Source organism: Etheostoma spectabile, chromosome 14, assembly GCF_008692095.1.
Source record: "Etheostoma spectabile isolate EspeVRDwgs_2016 chromosome 14, UIUC_Espe_1.0, whole genome shotgun sequence".
Taxonomy (NCBI): domain Eukaryota; kingdom Metazoa; phylum Chordata; class Actinopteri; order Perciformes; family Percidae; genus Etheostoma; species Etheostoma spectabile.
The window spans coordinates 24,499,004-24,506,094 of NC_045746.1; the positions used below are offsets into that span (position 1 = coordinate 24,499,004).

Sequence of the window (7,091 nt, forward strand, 5' to 3'; positions counted from 1 at the left end):
ATGATGAGCACAAATATGTAAACAGTCTACACAAGACGCCACAGGAACTGCAAAATGTGGAAGTGACGTGTTCCAGGAAAAAAACCTAAATAGCCAATAGACCAAAGAAGACATAAACAAACAAGTGTTTTTGACTTTGGTTCGAGTGAAGTGGTGAACTTTGAAGTCAATCGACTCACACAGTTGTGTAGACGTCCCAGTATCAATACAAAAATAACGCACACTTTCTACCGCTTAGGGTTTTCTTGTGTCCAAACCAGCAGCTGTCGGTGAAAGGTTTCCTGAAGTGTTCTCTGTCTTCTGGTTGTCTCCGTCATGCTACCTGGCCCTGTGCTAGGGATTAACTGATCCATCCATCCATCTTCATCCGGTATGGGGTCTCGGGGGCAGCAGCTCCAGTAGGGGACCCCAAACTTCCCTTTCTCGAGCCACATCAACCAGCTCCGACTGGGGGATCCCGAGGCGTTCCCAGGCCAGGTTGGAGATATAATCCCTCCACCTAGTTCTGGGTCTTCCCCGGGGCCTCCTCCCATCTGTACGGCCCTCCACCAAGTCCGGGGTCTCCCCGGCCTCCCTCCACTGGACCCCTCCACCTAGTCCTGGGTCTTCCCCGAGCCTCCTCCCAGCTGGACGTCCCTCCCACCTAGTCCTGGGTCTTCCCCGAGGCCTCCTCCCAGCTGGACGTCCCTCCACCTAGTCCTGGGTCTCCCCCGACCTCCTCCCAGCTGGACGGGCCTGGACCACCTCCCTAGGGACCCCCCCAGGAGGCATCCTTACCAGATGCCCGAACCACCTCAACTGGCTCCTTTAGACTCGAAGGAGCAGCGGCTCTACTCCGAGCTGATGAAGCGGATGACTGAGCTTCTCACCCGATCTCTAAGGGAGACGCCAGACATCCCCCCCGCCCCCCCGAGGAAACCCATTTCGGGGTACCCTTGTACCCTGGATCTCGTTCCTTCGGTCATGACCCAACCTTCATGACCATAGGTGAGGTTAGGAACGAAAACTGCCCGGTAGATCGAAAGCTTTGCATTCCGGCTCAACTCTCTTTTCGTCACAACGGTGCGATAAATGGCATGTAATACGCGATTAACCGATATGGATGTTTTTTTTGTGCCGAAATCGATTTTTTTTTCCCATCAGCCTTTGCCGATGACCGATATGGGCTGCACCCATACATCCATGCACCGCACCGGGGTTAGTTTCTGTTTCGGGGAGGGGGGCCTTGGTTAGCCTCCTTGTGAGCGCTTCTCAAATGTACTTTTAAATTTGTGGTATTTTCCTCTTTCATAAATTGTCCACATATTTTACCACCTTACACTGCAACGTTTTATCAAACACAGTTGCAATCCAATAGGTCTCCGCTGCTTTCTTACAACTTTCGGTACCGCCGTGATGCCGGGCATCTATGTTGTGTTCAGTTTGACATGCGATGTCGGAATTTCTGAGTTTCCAGTTGTAAAATATATAAACCTGTGGCATAGACTGTATAAAACAGGTCTATGGTCGGAAATGTCATCTCTGAAAGATATAACGTTATTTGCTCTGTGAAAGACGAAAACTAAGGACGTTTACTCGATAAATTTTATTTTATTATAGTTAGTTTTGCACACAGAAATTACAGTTTTAGTCAGTTGTTGTTTTTTAGTAATGCCACGTTTACACGTAACTTAACAATTATAACCTTGGTGAAGGACAACATTTATGAGAGTGAGTGATTCAACTTATTAGACATGCTCGCTCTCTCTCTCCCTTATTCTCTCTCCCTCTCTCTCCCTCTCTCTCTCTCTCTCCCTTATTCTCTCTCCCTCTCTCTCCCTCTCTCTCTCTCTCTCTCCCTCCCTCTCTCTCTCTCTCTCCTCCTCTCCTCGCTCTCTCTCTCTCGCCTCTCTCATCTCTCTCTCTCCTCAACCCTTCTCTCCTCTCTCTAGTAATGAAAGGCATGCAGTCTTAGTCATGACTCGGCTCTCTGTGAGTACATTTGAGATGCGACCCAGGGGATCATAGTTGCCATTTACTCCTCACAACACGCCCACACGCACGGAGGCACATACAAACTCATATACACACACACAAGCAAGTCAACCACACACACACACACACACGCGCACACACACCGGAGACCTCTAGAGTTGATGGAGCTCCCTGCCGGAGCCACGGGGGACAAAGGAGAGGGTGAGAGAGACACGGAGGGAAGCTTAGGGCTCTCAAAAAACCAGAGCGGGAAATATTGAAGAGGGAACGAAGGAGAGGAACAAAACCGAGAGTCGAGATCGGAGCTCAAAACCACGGGGTGTGTCGAGGAAAGAACAGCAAGGGCTGCTGGGAGGATAAGATAGAGCAAAAAGCTGGAAAGATAAGAAAAGGAGGAGGCGTGGAAGATGAAAGGAGAAGCATAAGGAGGGAAGGACAGATATGTAGTGAATATAAAAACACTAGCTGGTGATCCCTGTGATGCAAGTTACATCGACTTGACACCAACTACCATCTGTCAGCAAATCAGAAAAGTTAAATTTTTCCAATTTTCCCAAATCTTGAATAACTGAAATCAAAGAAACAAAGACCACATTTCATTATATATTGCAATCAATTTGATAGCAAACTAGTAACATGACGTTTGCGTGCGTTATATTACACGAGAAGAAAAGAGAAACAAAACACCAGTGGTACAAGAGGAGGCAATGGGAAACAAAATGAGAGATTCTTTAACTAAAATGACGCCCACAGCAGCATCCTGTAAAACAGCTGTTCAGACTCACAAGTGTGAGTCCGAACAGCTGGAGGATCATGGATCACATTTGATGGACATTTACCCTGCAGCACCTGGAGGAAATGTCATTACTGTCACTCAGAGTCAGGCGATCTAATGACCATTTACACTCTGGCTTACCAATCCTGCACCCACCACACCAAAAACACACTCTCAAGTTTCTTTACATATCTATTTTTTTGTGGATATCCACAGGAACCACTGAAAATGAGCAGGACATGGGTGCTTTAAACTAATTCAGAACATTTGTTCTTTGTCATTATATCAAATTATTAACAGATTGCCTTACTATTACAAAGGGATCATCATATACTGTAGCATGCATAGTCTCATTGGTGGGATTCAGTTGCACTGATTGTGCTTTTGTGTCTGTTGCACTCTTCCTTACACTCTCTTTCCTTCTCATTTTCATAAATATGCAGGTCTTATTTTTTTACCTCACACACCTCATCTGTCCTCCCACAGCAGCTGAATGCCAAAACAAAACCATGATTGGTGTTTTAACTGCACGCCAAGGGGTCAGTGGGGAAGATAGGGGAAACATTGCGATGGATATTTGCTGTTCTTTTTGGCTCGGTTCATGTGTATCAGGATAGATTCAAAAACATGTTATGCTCATCTCATGCTTTTAAAATATTTAAGACAGCAACTGTAGTTCATTCCATTGTTAATTAACCTGCTTTCTCAATTATTGAATCTAAAACCCCAAAGTATTCAGTTTGAAGTCACTTAAGACAAAGAAAGGCTTTATACTCTAATACGATTAATTAATTATCAAAGTTGTCTCCGATTAATAATCAAAGCGCATTAATTATTGTGCAGCAGAGGATTTTTTCCCCAGAAACGAGGGTTGGGTTTGGTGTCATTATGTTGGGGGGCAAAACTCAGCACAACTCTAATGTGAAAGATGCTAATTCTTGTTCGTTCATTGTACTTGGTAATTATTCAGATTCAGAGTCAGATTATAAATCGTGTTTTTGGGAGGCTGCAGTGTAATGTTTGCTTGTTAGACTGTAAAGCTCTGAGTGTGTGTGAGGCTACTGGCCTTTGAGCAAAAGGTCATTTGTGTTTGTGCACGTAACTAAAGTCTCTGTAGTGGAGTCCAACAAAAACAAAGGACCATCAGACCCAAACAGGAGGCCTTCTTCTTAACTGTAGATGTTCTTCACTCTCATGTACATTTAAAAATAGTTAAGAGTTGTGATTTCCATTATAGCAAAATAGCTTATGAGTGATGGTTTACCGTGGTTATCAATTTGGTCAGGATTAGGAAACAGTTACTTTATTCCTACAATACATCATGGGATTGTAATATAATGTAGTGTAGTCTGTTCATTTGCACCGTGATAAGTTACACTTAGGGCTGAACGATAAATTGCATTTGCAATAATATCGCGACATGTTAAAACACGATTTCCTTATCGCAAAGGCTGCGATTTGGTCACGTGACTCGCAAGAGCAAACCAGTCTGTACTCTGCAGAGAAAGCATCAACTCGCCACGCTAGCGCTACGCATCAACTCGCCACGCTAACGCTACGCATCAACTCGCCACGCTAACGCTACGCATCAACTCGCCACGCTAGCGCTACGCCGTACCCTGAGCAGAGTTCTGTCGTTCAAACAACTCTGAGATGTAGTTTCAAACTTTTACAGCCATTTTAGTAAAATGAAGGGTTTTATACAGGCTCGCAGTTAATGGATACAGGCACGGAGAACGGACGGCTCGGTTAGCAACTATTAGCTGTGATTAGCGGTTAGCTAGCTAGCTCCGTTATAAAGATATGGAGCGGGGGAAAGACTGCAGAGAGGGGAAACAACCAGAATCTGATAAATGACTGTAAAAAAAAAAATAATTAAAAAAAATAATTAAAAAAATACACCTTTGTGTGTATATGTGATACGTGTATTTAAATCCAGTTCAGTTTTGAACCTAACAATGTCCATAATTGTCAGCAAATGTGAATTCAAAAACAGATGATTAGTGTGTTTATAATGCCCGGTGTGATTTATTATCCTGATTGCTCTTTTTTGCAGTGTGCAAATATTTTGTGAGGTGCTTTTGTAGGTATTTCCCCAAACTTCCACACAATATAACATAGATGGTAAAATAAGTGTGCATGTGAAATGGTTTTTCAATGATTAATGGAAGCGTTAGCATGAAATTACCCTTGTACGAACAGTATGGGGGTGCAGTTTTCATATGCATGCATCATGTATATCTTGTAATGGGATAGACTAATCTTTTATTGATATTAAATATCAGGGTGTCAACCCCAGTCTTTGGGCCCCCTGTGCGTGTGTTACCCCAAGATGGCCTCATTTTTACTTATTTAACTGTCTAGTATAGTTGAAAGAGTGTTTAAAAAGTGCAATCCACATGTTTACATACGTTTATTACAGGAAATAATAATCTAAATACTACGTGTGGTAAAGCCACATATTTGTTTTAATATTTCTGCAATCTGCATTTTAGTTTGTGTGATTTGTTTCTGACTTTTATGTGAATGTTTTTTTACACCAGGCTTGGTCAGTGCTCAATATCCTACTGTGACTGAAGTAGTTAAATAAAACATTCATATAAATTCATGCGTCACCTAATTTCATCATCACATACAGGCCCGGCCTCTGTTTAATCTAATCTTGTCTTCATGCTATACAATGATTTATTGTTTGTCTGCGTTGAATAATACAGAGGACAAAGAGCTTAAAAAATAATCACATATTGAGTCGCAATCGCAATATTGGTGAAAAAAATCACAATTAGATTTTTTTCAAAAATCGTTCGGCCCGAGTTACACCGATAAATCAAAGTAACAGAAGAGAAGTCTGATTTTGCGTCGGTGAGAAAGCAACTGAACACAGTAACATTTCCGAATAAACAAAACTTTAAAAAGGTTCAAATTAGTTTCTGCATGCAGCTAAGCGTCACATCACAGACAGCTCAACTGAAAAGGAGTAGGTTAGGTTTCCATTGTAACACTTCCAACGATATCAATCCGCAATTCATTGTTTTGTTTGGTTGCTGCTGTCCTTAGAAAAGCCTCTGGTCCATTTTCCTCGGGCTACTCTTCTGTAGTCTGCAGATTACGAGGCCTCTACATTGGTGCTGCACGCTCTAATCTCTAAATGTTTGGCACCGACGCAGAAGATCTCAAGGAAATTAATTTGAGACATCAAAGTATAACGGAGACGTGCTGTCTGCCAACTGGGCTGCTGGAGCTAAACGCTTCATTCAGCCAAGAACGAGAGAAGAGTTCGCCTCAGTCAATTTTAGCAACGTATAGTTGGGTTATTTACTTCTGAACCAAGGAAATATATTCACATTTGTCTTTGACAGAGAGACGTATGCAATTTCATGTAATCTGTTTTCAAAGGTGCACCAGAAATGTCATTTATGAAGAATTGCACCTGTTTTTATCAGAAAATGAAAATAAAAGGAGCAGCAGTAGAGAAGAGTGTCCCTTCTCCACTCGCTGCCCTGCAGGGTCATCGCTCTGAAAACAGGAAGCTAGGACATAACACCCTAAAAGTTAGGAATTAAAACCAGAAAGCCAACATCCAAACTGTCACCAAAACAGAACATTGTTATCTGTTGTCTCTCACATCTTTTGTTAGGAACTGCAACTTGTTGTTTTCCATATAGAGTTATCTGAGGCTTTTCTCCATAGAAAACGACAGTATCATTTGTTTTAACAAATGGCCCAAAACATTTGTTTGTTACCTTCAAGTGACACACACACACACACACACACACACACACACACACATATTAATATATATGTATACATATGATTTGGCCAATAAAACATTGGATTTTGATACGGCTGGCCGCTGTTTCCTTCCCATTTTCTTTCCAGAGCTGACATTAGTTTCTATTAACCATGATGACATAGATTCCCTAACCTTAATAAATAGTTATTTAACCCAATCGTACCTTAAAACTAACCACACCTTAAAGCTACAGTGTGTAATAGTTTCTCCCATCTAGCGGTGAAATTGTATATGACAACCAACTGAATTTCACTTTCTGACTCGGACTGTTAAAGGATGTATTCTAGCATGTTGGATCAGAAAACGTCTTATCTAAACTAAGAAAGGATGTTAGGATAAAAGTGTTATGTATACGTTATTCTAGAGGGAAGTTACAAACCCTGCTTTTGTTGTTTAATTGTGGATGACTTGTTGATACATTTGTCGTGGCTCGTGGTGTTTTTTGTTAAGTGGGTTGGTCTAAAGCAGAGATCTTCAACAGGGGGTCCGGGACCCTTAGGGGGTCCTCAGAGTAACTGCAGGGGGGCCACCAAATTATTGTTGTTTATA

At 42.3% G+C, this 7,091-nt stretch overlaps 1 protein-coding gene and 1 long non-coding RNA gene across 10 annotated transcripts in view; one reads left to right on the forward strand and one right to left on the reverse strand.

The window, feature by feature from the left end:
• Positions 1 to 7,091, reverse strand: part of LOC116701614 (uncharacterized) — a 59,948-nt gene that overhangs the window by 35,612 nt on the left and 17,245 nt on the right. The window lies entirely within an intron of this gene.
• The window catches only part of LOC116701615 (uncharacterized), a 44,467-nt gene that overhangs the window by 10,864 nt on the left and 26,512 nt on the right, over positions 1 to 7,091 (forward strand). Inside the window, exon 3 of the long non-coding RNA XR_004334973.1 lies at positions 7,008 to 7,081. This is a non-coding gene — a long non-coding RNA (uncharacterized LOC116701615). The remainder of the gene's footprint in view (positions 1 to 7,007; positions 7,082 to 7,091) is intronic.